This window comes from Artibeus jamaicensis, unplaced genomic scaffold (assembly GCF_021234435.1).
Source record: "Artibeus jamaicensis isolate MK-2021 breed Jamaican fruit bat unplaced genomic scaffold, CSHL_Jam_final contig_456, whole genome shotgun sequence".
In the NCBI taxonomy this organism is placed as follows: Eukaryota; Metazoa; Chordata; class Mammalia; order Chiroptera; family Phyllostomidae; genus Artibeus; species Artibeus jamaicensis.
The window spans coordinates 7,105,953-7,119,970 of record NW_026521839.1 but is presented as its reverse complement, the minus strand read 5'-3'; the positions used below and the strand labels follow the sequence as shown (position 1 = coordinate 7,119,970).

At 40.5% G+C, this 14,018-nt stretch overlaps 1 long non-coding RNA gene across 1 annotated transcript in view; it reads left to right on the top strand.

Annotated features, from left to right (window-relative positions):
* LOC119050985 (uncharacterized) overlaps positions 1–13,693 on the top strand; it is a 44,404-nt gene extending 30,711 nt beyond the window's left edge. Inside the window, exons 5-9 of the long non-coding RNA XR_005082851.2 lie at positions 5,406–5,512; positions 5,890–5,976; positions 6,339–6,489; positions 8,831–8,891; positions 13,399–13,693. This is a non-coding gene — a long non-coding RNA (uncharacterized LOC119050985). The remainder of the gene's footprint in view (positions 1–5,405; positions 5,513–5,889; positions 5,977–6,338; positions 6,490–8,830; positions 8,892–13,398) is intronic.
* Positions 13,694–14,018: the final 325 nt, after the last annotated feature.

Below are 14,018 nucleotides of genomic sequence, written 5' to 3'. Positions count from 1 at the left end.
GCCCCAGGGCGTGTGAGTTAGGGCCGAATGTAGCCGGGGACGAGCCCAGGCGCGTTCACACTCCTGGCGCGTGGACGTTTTCCCTGCAACTTCTCCTTGGGGAGGGCGCCATCTTGTCCTGGGTCTTTGTCATAATGTAAACCTTAGGCTCAAAATGTATGTTGCTCCTTCCGGTCCTTCATTCGTTTTCTGGCTGCTTGTTGGTATTGCAAAGACCTTTGACGTTCGTTCTGGGTTTTATCACAGCGTTCTAGGGCTTCGAGCTCCTATAGCAGCCTTTGGCTCACACAATGCATTGGGTTACACTAGTCTAATTATCGTGCAAACCCTCAAGAGAAAAAAATAACTGCGCTCAGGCTTTTTCCCCCGCGTGACTGCGCTGGTCCTCACTGAGCCCCCTCAGGCCCGTTTCAAATCTTGCGCTGGTTGCCGCGGACAGAGGTTCTGGGTTCTGTAACAAGATGGCAGTGGCGATAGAGCTGTGACCAGTTTCAGATTTTTAAGCAGGAAAAGTGACTGATTCAACAAATATGTAGTGGAGTGCCCATCATGTATCAGATACCGTTCCATGTAGTGAGAATCCGGTGAGGAGAAAGCGTGAATTCACTGATCATAGATGGAGCTTGATTTTGCAAATGAAGCAAGTTGCCCTTCAAACTTTTAAAGTCCCATTTCAGAAGGGAAGGTACTCCTCTATTGAGTGATAACTGGGTGAGGAATTGTGAAGGAAAGTTGGGGAAGAAAAGAGATAAGTTTATATTGTGAGGGGGGTGGAAGTGAGAATAAGAAACAAAAATGGTTATAGAATATACGGATTTTATTAAAGCCCCCCCTTTAAGTGTTAGCTCTTATTATCTTATCCTCTCCAGTTTACTTAACATTCGTTTATATTTTTAAAAATTCCTTCAGGAGTAGATTTTGATGAGGTCATCAAAGTCACAGGCTAATGACCCCTGTTTGTAGAGATCAATATTCTAAAACAATATATTGATGAAAGAGGACATAGGAATGACAGAAATAATATTAAACATTGCAGCAACATAGAAATTGAAAACTTTACATCCTTGTGTTGTATATGACGGAGGGAGGAGGACAAGTGGAATAACTGGAGTAATTTCATTCTCGTCTCAAATGGTTCTCTTGAGAGTTTGCTTTTTTCCCATTCTTGTTGCATACATTCAAAAGCCACAAAGTGTTCGTTAAAGGAATCCAGGGATCATACGGTGTTAGCTAAAGGGTGTCTGAGACCACGATTCTGTGTGTACGAGTTCCTGGTGGTTTCCCCTAGAGCTTGGCAAATTCTCGCCATGACCACTAGGGGGATGTGATAGCTCTAGATAATGAAAGCAGGAGCCTGAGAATGGGGCTGTATTGTGTTTGCCAGTTTGGAGAGGAGACTTCTGGACTGCTTTGTAAATTAATCTCGCCTACAGCCTAATGGCTTGAAGAAATGAGCCTGCGTCTAAAAAGAAATAGGGTGCAAATGAATAGGAATGGTTGGTTAGATCCACAGCCAGGTGGTATGATTCTTAACCATAGAGCACGGTACTGTATTTTATTTCTCTGTTGTCATGTCAGTGTCGCACTGAAAAGTGAAAGGAGCTGCTACATGATTTGAGTGTGGGTAAATGTTTACCAGACAGAACAGGTGGCTGTCTAATACCTGTCCTTACCATATTTTAAGTTATATTTTAACTAGCATAATATTTTAGCATATTGGAAGGTAGGGAACTAGTTTTAGTGTTTAAATAACTCTCAGCCATGAATAGGAATTGTCATTAGATGGTAATCACTAATAGTTGTTAAATGTTTGGTTAAGTGCCACGTATTGTCTTAAATTCATTAGCTAATGGAATGCTCACAACAATAGTCTTAAGTAAATACTATTGGTATTTCCATTTTGCAGATGTAGAAACTGAGGCTTAGAGTTGTTATATAGGTCACATAATGGTATATGATAAAGTCACATAACAGAATGATAAAGCCAGAGTTTAAAGCCAGACTGTATGACTCCACCACCTGTAGTGCTAACCATTAGACTCCACTGCCTCATAACCAAACTGAATCTGATCTTTTACCTCCACATATACAGAAGATAGATTTTATAATACCTGCCTAATTCGTTATTAACAGTTATTTTAGGCAATGGAGTAAAATATTAGAAATACTTTTTTAAGTTTTTGCATAGTTTAGGTTTCAGGATAACTATAAAGAAAGCTCAATTTGTAAAATAACTCATAGGATCGAGTTCATTTTAAAGGAAAATCTCTTTAAACTGGTGACTCAGATGACATTTTATTCAGTCTTGCTGAAGATTAGTATCCTGCTGTGGCATCTTCCATCTTTATGAAATAAAAATGTGGCATATGGCAAGGATGTGTCACTTTTGATCTTGGAATTTTTCGTGTACCTGTAGCAGATTTCCGGAAACAGTTCTCACTTTTCCGTTTTGGCATCAGCTACACTCTATTGGAGTGCATTACATGGTGCAACTCAATTCAAGTCTTTCGAAACATGGGGAGTGTTACGTTAGGTGGTATCTCTGTCCCCAGTGTTAGTGACAATTACCAGGTTTCATTGAATGCCAGGTAACTTCTCAACCTGCCCTCCTTCTGATAGGAGAAAAAAAAAAAAAAGAAATAGAGAGTGACCCTGAAAGAAAGTGAGGCAGCAATAAATCAAAATAAAATGACACTTTCATTAGTTAGAACATTTATATCCCAGTGATAATGCAGTCCATTGCACAGAGTAAAGATCAGTCAATCTTTGGATTTTCATTCAGATTTGGGAAGCAGGTGGCTACTGGATATGTCGAGGACCTGTAAATGAAGTCCCTCTTAGGCGTGGAGGTAGGGCTGACAAAAGCAGAGTTTTTTTCTTTATGAAAATCCACTTAATAGTTAATTCTTAAGGATATTGGAGCCTTTTCTAAATGTTTTAGTTTAAAGGGCCAGAATTTTAATTTATTCTTGATCAGCATGATATAGTAAAAGGAGCTCTGAACTAGGAATTGAGTCCAACTTTGGGTTATAGAAACACAGAAAGTACCTTAGATCATTTAAAAGTCTATCCTCTTTTGTAATAGATGAGGAGCAGAGAGAATATTTGGTTTGTTCATGGTCACACAGTGCTAGCTTCTCCACAGCCTTCCTTTTTACTTGGTATGCTTTTAAGAAATCACCCACGTGGTTTCATATGAAATGTCTAATCAATACAGGACCTTTTTTTTTTTTAACTCAAGGACGTGTCCTTGATAGCTGACTTTCTTTTTTTTTTAATATTTTTAAATATTTATTTATTTTTAGAGAGAGAGGAAGGGAAAGAGAAAGAGTGGGAGAGAAACATCAATGTGTGGTTGCCTCTCATGTGTCCCCTACTGGGGACCTGGCCTGCAACCCAGGCATGTGCCCTGACTGGGAATCGAACTGGTGACCCTTTGATTCACAGGCCCATGCTCAATCCACTGAGCTACACCAGCCAGGGCAATACAAGACTTTTTTAAAATGCTTACAGAAAACTCTGGTCAATATGCTCCACTTCCTTCTTCCTACCTCATTCTCACTCCTTAATGTACATGACTAGTGAAATTATGTCAGCTATCTTTTCAGTTCACGTGGGTTATATGCTCTGTCTATGTGAAGGACTATTGGTTTCTAAGATTCCACACCCCTGCTCCTTAAACATCAGGAGAGGAAGTGCCCAGGTTTCTTTAGGTGGCGAGGATTTAAATGAAAGCTAGTTAGGAAAGTACAGGCATTGTCTTAATACGTTTAGAGCCAGAGTTCTGGAAGAACAAGGACGTTGGCCTCTACTTGGTCAGGCCCCAGGAGGATCTGCTTATCGCTGCCAGTTAAGTGGGCTTTTGATGTTCCCATCTGCTCTGACTCTACCCCTTCCGTAGCTCATCTTGTTTATGCCTGCTTTTCTAATTCTTCTATTGCAGTGTTTCCCAAACTCCAGTAGTATAAGACTGGGAAGTTCTTTAAAGCATCACACTCCTAGAGATTCAGATTCTGTAGACAGACATGAGTCAAGGAATCTGTATGTTTAACAACTTCCACGGGGGATTCTGATGGGGGCAGGGTGGGGATCAGGACCATACCTTACAAAGAAACACCTCGAGCACAATGGTGTCTTCTGGTCTCCAAACTTTCTTATTACACATCCCTATTAAAAAAATATTTGAGCACATACCTCCACTATTTGTATATTTATTTATTTTCAGGTATTTTATTTATTTTCAGAGCAAGTGGAAAGGAGGGAGATAGAAAGGAAGAGAAACTTTAGTGTGAGAGAGAAACATCAGTTGGCTGCCTCTTGCATGACCCCAACCAGGGACCTGGCCCACAACCCAGGCATGTGCCCTGACTGGGAATCAAACCAGCAACTCTTTGGTTCACAGGCCAGTGCTCAAAACACTGATCCACACCAGCCAGGGCATATGTGTATATTTATGTGTTTATAAACTATATACAGTTGACTCTTGAACAACTTGAGGATTAGGGTGCTCACCATCCCCCACCCCCAGCAGTCTACAACCACTAATAGCTTGCTATTGACTGGAAGAGTTACCAGTAACATAAACACCCTCCTAACCCTTATTTTGTATGTTATCCGTATTCTTACAACAAAGTAAGGTAGAGAAAAGAAAATGTTATTAAGAAAATCATAAGATAAAATATGCTTATAGTATTTATTGAAAAGCAATGATGTGTAGGTGGAACCCACACAGTTCAAACCCATGTTTTTTAAGGCTCAACTGTATATGTATGTAGTACTGTTATTAAACATATATGAAAATAGAAAATAAAAATGTAAAAGATAAAAATAAATATAAGTACATTGGAATGCTTCCTTCCTATGCCTCAGTGCGTCCCTTGGGCTGCTTGCACCTCCATTGTTACTGTTCTGTGTGGCTTAATTTACACCATCCCTATAGAGAGCCTTTATTGAGCAGAATAAAGGCGTAGGAAAGTGACAGGTTGTCCCAAGGATCAGCTTATAGGCCTTTGGTTTATGTGCCAATTTCTTGTTTTATTCAATTAGCAGTTGGGATGGGTATGGTGACTGTGTGTGTCTATGTTACCTGATGTGAAGCAAGCATTTTATCTGGAAGGAACCCATGACCCTTTCAGAGGAAAGGGGGGATCTGTGAGCATGACAGCTGCCCATGGGTCTTATAAACACATGTCTTCTATCATAGAATTATGAACTATTTCTGAGCATGGAAAAGTGCAAAGGTGGCTTCACAGAGGCTGTGGATGCGGCTGTGTGTGTTCTCAGCAGCTCTGCATGGCTTACCCAGAAGGAAGTCAGCTCTGCCCCAGGCAGCTGTGCCAGGATATAGATGCGAATGTATGTATGTATGTTTAGTGCTTCTCACTTCTCTCTAATTCCATTTTTAGCATGACTCCCTGGCCTGAGCTGAGTGTTCACTCTCAGGATTAAAGGCAGCTAACAGAGCACCAGTACTCAGAACCCTGGAGAACAGCACCTGTATGTGATTGGCCAGGTATTTACAGGTAGCTTAATGAGAAGTAGTAACTGAGTTGCTACTGAACCCAAACGAAGTTCTTCTCCATGCAGATACTTTACTCTTGGATATACTCCCAGTGGCCAAAGAGGCTTCAATTTTCCTAATGCATAAAGTGTTGTTCTATTTTGTGAGTAGGACGTTATTTTCATGAGTTAGAACAACCACATTGGGACAAGTAGACGTAGGGTATTGTCAGAGCTGAAGGTCAGAACTGGACAAATCCCAGACACATTTCATAAATGAAGAGACTTAATAATTAGTTATTAAAGTTGGAAGTGGGTTCCCCACTTTCCTTTTTCCAAGTAATTTTCCTGCCCCTACTTATATTTTCAGCTTTTTTTGTTTGCCCTCAGGTATTTGAGTGCCGGTGTTCTATCTTCTCAAAGGCCAGGGAGGGCGGAATGCTGTTCAGGGAGTTGTGCAGAGGAGAGAGGGACCGGGTAGGTATTTCTTGGATTCAGGGCAGTTAGCAGCCATGTATATGTGTCTATTTCCTGATTGACAGGGGTATTTGAAAATAAATTACTTAGAATTTTATTGTTTTCTGCTAAGCTTTATACTATTGACAATCTCTAGGCTGAAACATTTTTTCTGTCACTTTGCTTTTTTCCAGTTGGCATATGTGCTTACCATTTTTGTGTTCTGCTTTTTATGCTTAGCGTTATCTTGTCTAAAGATATCTACCTGTCAACTGGTCCCATATACTTGTCATTTTTAATGGCTGTCTATATAATCTCATCCTTGAGATTCATAAGTTTATTCTACTGAACCTTCTGTGCTTCTACTTTTTTTTTTTTTGCAGGGTATGGGGAGAGAGGCTGTGGATGAGGCTGCGTGTGTGTTTGCTGCATTTCTAAAATATCTCTGAAAACAAGCTGCATTTCAGAACCTAAACCAGCATTTCCTTTTCTTCACTCTGAGGGTGCATGAAGGAAGCCATTGGGCACACCAAGGTATTGAATTAATTCTCTCTTCATGTCTGTGGGTCTGTCTGGGTTATTTGAGGAGAAATCTCAGCAAGAGGTCTCAGACACCAGACTCGGAAAAAAAAAGAAAAACTGACAGAGTGCTTGATATTTCCAAAGAGTAACTTGGGTTCTGCTATTACTGCTGCGATCACAATATAGACATAGTTCAGTATTGTCATTACAGTGACTTTCACTGTTAGCCACTGTAAGATATAGTGGTGGGCTACAGCTGGTTCATTTGGGTTGTAATGATTAGCTAGAGCTATTTTTCTATTTTTCTCTAAAGGGTCAGTTATTTCTCTTGTTTTTCTCCAAAGCTTTAGCTTTCACAAGAAGGTGCCATAAATTCTGTGACATAGCTGCCTCCTTATCTGTCTTGGCTGTTATAGACTGCATGTATAAGACAATTCATGTACCTCTGCATAATGAGCTGAATTTTATAAGTCATAAATCTTCACTTAACATGCAGATGGTGTTGGGTGCCAGGTTTAGAAAAAAACTGATGTAGTTGCCAAGTTCATGAATGTTGTAAATCATGCTAAGGTAGCTCAGAATCACACTGTCCTCTGAGGCAGACCAATTCAAGGTGGTTATTAAACACAAAAATGTGAGTCTCAATGGTTATTTTTCAAAATCAAATGCACCTTTTATTTGAAGAGTCATACCAAATTACCTTTCTGTTTTTAGTTGAAGTCAGTTTTCTAGGACCCTCTCTTTACCCTCAAAGAATCTATCAATAATAATATTTTTCTTTCCCAATTTCTGAATTCTCTCAGAAACCCATCACAAAACACATAACCTACACACATTTGCAATCCAGACTTTAATGTGGTGAAAATGAGACTCAGACATTTCGGTAAATCTTGAGGCACATTATTAGGAAAAAACTCCTTGAAGTTTTGGGGGATATTTCTTTTTGTGCCATTATTTTACATGAAGTTACCATGGATAATAGGCAAGCATAGCCCTCTTTCACACTGCCTGTGTCTTTGGAGCCAAAGACAGAGGAAGGCCTGAAGAGAAGTGATTCCCCAGGACAGAAAGCTGTGCAGTGTGATGTGCCTCTTTAAGTTCCCAGGCCTTATCCAGACTACTGGAATATGGATATTAAACTGAAGGGTTTTCCCTCATTGTTGCCCATCTGGTAGATGAAGAAGGCTGTGGAGTTTGATATTATTCAAGAAGGAAAACATGTGAGTGCTTTTGGTGAGGTCTTCAAAGACAAAAACAGAAAAACGAAGTTTTGCCTGAGGCTGTTAAGTATTCTAAGGGTAGTTAAGCATCTTATATCTTATCCCTTTGTGTCATCTCCAGCAGAGGGCCATATGATGTCACAGATAACCCACTGACTTCTCTTTGGTGCACCACAGAATTCCTTTGGTGTATATGTGTGAGCAGCCACCCCTGCTGTGTCTATCAGGGATGATGGTAGGGACCAGTTCCAGATAGATCTTTCTCACTGAGTACAGTCAAGTTTTCTTCTTTGATGAGATAATCCCTGTTAACCCTGTGAATTTCAACTCTGACGCTTAGAAATAGGTCCTAACCGATAGTGAATTTGCAAAATCACTCATGTGACCTTTGTACTTTTTAAATTTTATTTACTTATTTATTTTTTGTCAATTATAGTTGACATTCAATATTATTTATATTAGTTTCAGGTATATAGCATAATGGTTAGACATTTACATAATTTATGAAGTGATCCCCCAATGAGTCTAGTAGCCACCTGGCACCAGACATATTTATTACAATACTATTGACTCTATTCCCTATACTGTACTTTATATCCCCATGGCTATTTTGTAAGTACCAATTTGTAGTTCTTAATGCCTTGACCTTTTTCATCCAGTCTCCCTCCCCACGCCCATCTGACAACCATCAGTTTGTTTCTGTAGCTATGAGTCTTTCTGTTTTGTTTGTTCATTTCAAGCTTTTTTTATTTATTGATTTAAGAGCGAGAGGAAGAGAGAGAAAGACAGACATCTATTTTGTTGTTCCACCCACCCATGCATGAATTGGTTGGTTCTTGAATGTATCCTAACCAGAGACTGAATCCACAACCTTGGCATATCAGGACAATGCTCTAACTAATTGAGCTTCCCAGGCAGGGCTATATTGTTCTTTATTTTATTTTTTAAAATATTTTGTTTATTTCTTTTTTTTAGAGAGAGGCGAAGGGAAGGAGAAAGAAACGGAGAGAAACACTGATATGCTAGAGAAACATTGATCCATTACCTTTTGTGCACCCCGAACCTGGGACCTGGCCCACTACCTAGGCATGTGCCCAGACTAGAAATCTAACCAGTGGCCTTTTGGTTTTCAGGATGACATCCAACCCAATGAGCTACACCAGTCATGGCTATGTTGTTACTTAAATTCCACATGTAAGTGAAATCATATGGTATTTGTCTTTCTCTATCTGATTTATTTCACTTAGCATAATACCCTTTAGTCCCATCCATCTTGTTGCAAATGGTAACATTTATTTTCAATCTTTTTTATGGTTGAGTAATATTTCATTGTAGATACGTACCACTGCTTTTTTTATCCACTCATTTATTGATCGACACTTGGGTTGCTTCCATACATTGGCTGTTGTAAATAATGCTGCAGTGAACATAGGGGTGCATATATCTTTTTGAATTTGTATTTTGGATTTCTTCACATACACACTCTGAAGTGGTATTCTATTTTTAGTTTTTTGAGTAACCCCCATACTGTTTTCCACAGTGGCTTTACCAATTTGCAATCTCACCAACAAGGCATGAGTTTTCCCTTTTCTCCACATCTTTGCCAACACTTGTTTGTTGATGAAATGTGCAAAATAATTTGAATGAAGCAAATTTGAATAATTTGCTTTGTAATTTAGTCAATCTTGTGAAAATACTAGGCAGCTCATTCCTCCAAACTTCCTTTTCATCTCTTCTCCCCCATCTCCACTGTAAACTCACTATTTCTTTATGCCTCCATGCCTTGTGTATACCTTTTCCACGACCTGAAATGCTCTCTTTCTTATCCAAATATTGAGCTCCCACTTGTCCTGGAAAACTCATTTCTCACCTTCTCTGTAAAGCCTTCTCTGGGTTCCTGAGGCAGGGCTTGTCACTTGATCCTCTATGCTTCTAGAACATTTGTCCCCAGTTGTGCTATGACACACATGAGGTAGTCTAATTATTTGTCAGCATGCTTATCCCTTCCACTAAATTGTGAGCATCTCAAAGACAAGAACAGCTTTATCAGTCTCAGTATTGCTAGTACCCACACTATTTGACATGTAGAAACTCTGATTAAATCTCATCTTTTTTTCCTATTATTACCCTATGTACCTGAGCACTTACAGCCTTGAGAGAGAACAAAGCTTTTTAAAGTTGCATTTCATCATAATTTATGGGTGCTAAGACTGACTATAACATACAAAGCATTTACTTAAGTCTCCTACAGGGATGCCTAAGGGGAGAGAGTGACAGGCAAGAGAAACATCCTACATTCTCCATATGCGCTGGGATTTTCTGTAGATTCTGGGCAGATCAAGTCCTGTTCTTGATTTCTGCATAATATCTTTAGCACTTTTTTGTCTTTTTCTTCTCATTGCAGTAATTCTAATCTAGGTGTCATCCTTTCACGCTTGAACTATAGCAATTTATAGCAGGTATGACTCTCAGTTTATAGATTCATGTATCTGGGAAGTTTCATATTTAGTTACAATCTTAAATAAAGGTAAACTCCAATTATACACTTCTACCCCATCTGACTGGTGGAAATTTTTAACATCTTTAGACTTGGATTCTGGTTCCCGGATCTTATATTTTGCCAGGAGATTAGAGGGGGCTTTGAATTGCTACTTATTGCTGAAATACCTGCTGTTTCATCATTCACACCATCCTTCCCCAGTCCAGGTTCTGACTTCCTATTTTTCCTCCTTGACTCTTTGGTGAGGCTGTGAGTCCTGTGGTCTAGGGTCCTGTCTCCTAGTTGCATCATACAGCCAGCCCTCTCTAGGGTTGTGTTCCCTTCTCAGGTGCTCCCAGGGAGCAAGGCCTGTTCTAGGTCCTACAAATCACCTTATCTACAACTGAGCGGAATCTCTAGTATGCTTGAAGCACTTCCCGGCATCTTGCTGCTCTGAGAACTGTCCACAAGCTCTAGCTTCTATTGTATTCTTCTACAGTAGTCTTGATGGTATTTATAAAATCTCAAACCTCTATCACTACAATGAAAACTTTTATTTCCTTTTCCTTAAATTTCCATGGGAGGTTAAGGGAAATATCTCTAATCCAGTTCTTTCAGAAAAAGAGAGAGAGAGGGAAAGGGGGAAAAATTGAACAATTATCAAATCCTGCCATATGTTGATCTCTGAACTGGTTTCCTTGCCTTTCCCACCCCCACCCCCAATTTCTTCATTCAAATTATTTTGCACATTTCAATCAGCATAGCTATTCTAGAATTCCTGCCTGGAAACCCTCAGTAGCTTCTCTCTGTCTTCATAATAAAATTGAAGTTCAGAGTGCCTTTGTCTACCATCAGGATAATTCATGATTTTCTCTACCTTTCAAATCTGATTTCCCATTACTCCTTCCTTTGTCAGAAGCCCCTGGTCTCACCTCGTTCCTCTTCCCCTATTCCCCAATGCTTTCCCACCTCCTCACCACACCTGACTCCAATGTGACTCCCAGATCAAATGCCAGCTCCTTAAGAAAGCTTGGGGTTAGCCCTGGCTGGTGTAGCTCAGTCGATTGAGCATGGGCCTGCAAACCAGACAATGTGGTTCGATTCCCAGTCAGGGCACATGCCTGGGTTGCAGGCCAGTTCCCTGCAGGCCAGTTCCCAGCAGGGGACACACGAAAGGCAACCATACATTGATGTTTCTCTCCCTCTCTCCTTCCCTTCCCCTCTAAAGATAAATAAATAAAATCTTAAAAAAAAAAAAAAGAAAGCTTGGGGTTAATTTATTCCACAACAATCTAGCCAGGACTGTCCAACCTGCGGCCCACGGGCTGCATGCAGTCCAGGATGGCTGTGCATGCAGCCCAACACAAAATCATCAATTTATCATCAATTTACTTAAAACAGTATGAGATATTTTTGTGATTACATGTCCCATTGTATTTAATGTGTGGCCCAAGACAACTCTTCTACAAGTGGTGCAGAGATGCCAGAAGGTTGCACACTGTTGATAGTCCTTCACAAAGCCTAGCTCTTGGCTGCTCTGCCTATGGAGTAGCCTTCTCTCTGTCCTACTCCTTCACTAAAAAACTCACTTGCACTTTAAACTCTGGGGAAAAAAAAAAGCCTAGCTCTTTTATGTACATCCATTTGGTATCTGAGGTTATACTTTACCTTCTGGTGCATGTTTCTACTTTCCTCGTCTGGATTTGTGAGCCACTCAGCTGCAGAGACCTCTGTTTTTTTGTTTCTTGAGCCACCACAGGGGTCTTCATAGTGTGGAATGCTTATTAGTAAATGCTGTTTAATGATAATCACATGGACACGGGACCCTTTGCAAGCACACTTAGCTCTACCATTCAGTGAGAAACAGGAAAATGAAGGGGAAAGGGGTCCAGGTTTCATTACTGACATAAAAAGACATGAGTGTTATATTGATTTGTACCACCCAGAAGTAGCCTCCTTGTCCTGCCTCTAGCATAAGAAGCATTTGCCCTAACAGTGATGAACAGATTCTACTGCCAGAGTAAATGGGCCAGCACGTCGCTTGGTGGTGGGCATTCTGATATTGCTGTCTTTTGGCTTCTTCACAGGCTGCCTTGCCTTGCCTGGCCCTCCACAATAGGTATCTCTATCATGAATGCAAACTAGCCAAGCCCTCCTAAATGAACCAACCTTTCTGACATCTGCTCAGCGTAGTTCTCCTCCCACCAAGCTATGGTTGCCATCTGCATGAGCTTGGCCAATCCTATAAGGGTGTCATCACACAAATAAGCAGGTTGATTAGTCAGAAAGCTCCAACTCATAATCTGGGGATAGAGAAATGGAACCAAGAGCCCTCCTGCCTCAGGCCTTGGGGCTCCATAGGTGCTTCATTTGCTTCCTTACACCAGCCTCCTGTGACCCATGCTGAGCCCTATATCTGGCCTCCATTCACATTGATCCAGTTATAGAAAACAGGCAGAGGATTCTAGTATCATCTGGGTAGTTGGACTAAGTGAGACCTTTAAGTTTCTTCAGTCCCTGGAATCTTTGATCCTATGTTTTTCACTTGCTTTGTTCTTAATCAGCATTTAAAATTTCCTGGTTTTCCTGTTGATCCCTTTAGCCTCCTCAGCTTGGCCCCTTTCCTGCTTGATGGTTAGATTCACTCCAGCCACACAGGCCTTCTTTCAGTGCCTTGAATGTGTTGCCTTCCCACATGCCCCTTCTTCTCCCTAGATCACTGTACTCACCACCAGGCATTTGTATAACCCTATTCTGGGTCCCAATTCAAATGTCACTTGGGTTAGGCAAGCTTCTCTAACACCCAGACTAGATTAGATTCTTAATGCCTAGGCTAGCCCTGCATATTATTTTCCATAGCGCTTTGTGCATTTATATTCAGTAAACTACTTTTTAGTCAAATTTTGTTTATCTTTTCAGTATTTTAAAAGCTCCACATGTGCAGGGACTCTGTTCTGTTCAAAATTGTATTTCTAGAACCTAGTCCTATGCCTGACACCTAGTAGCTGTCCAGTAATCATTCATTGACTGGTCAGTTCTGCTTCCCCTCTCAATCATGCATTTCCCCTACTGTTCATTCATGTATGGGTTTACTGCTGCTTTTCTGTGTAATTTATACATTTACGCATGTCTTTTTAATGTTAGCTGTTTTAAGTTGTACTTTACTGTAGGGCAGAGAATCCATGTGTATAATTTTCTTTGTATGTGGATGTATCTCTTCAGGAGATGAAATTGAGAAGATGACGGTGTTACCATGGAGGAGACTCTGAAATTCTGTGTTGATTTCTAATTCCGTGTTGTCCCTGAGGATGGGCAGGGTGTGGGCCAGGACTATGACAGCACAGGAAGTATTAGGACATCGTTAAAAGTAACTTCGCTAAGAACTGTGGTACGTACTTGCAGGGTAACAGAAGGAGAGAATAGGATACTTCAGGGAATTGAGAAGAAAGGGGAGAAGTGGGCAGAGCTTGAATCCAAAGGCCTCGTTTTCCACAAGGACATTAGGGTGCTGTTACGAAACGGAGAACTATTAGCTCTGACAACAGCTCTACTTGTTATGATCCCTTTGTTGGTGCTTTTATTACTTTTTAAAATAAAGGTTGAAGAACAATTTTTACAATTATAACTAGAACAGTGACAAGCAGGACTCATGGGATGTAATCACAAAAGAAACTGTTTTTGGCTCCCTCGAATCCTTACAACTGCTCAGTAGAAATGGTCCTAACTTTGCTCCTGAACAAACCCTTTTCTTTCAGGAAGCCCTGCAGTTACTTTTCAAGGTGAAACATGATCTCAATCAGGTACATAACGTAGTCATTCCAGGTATTATCAGTCTTTCCAGT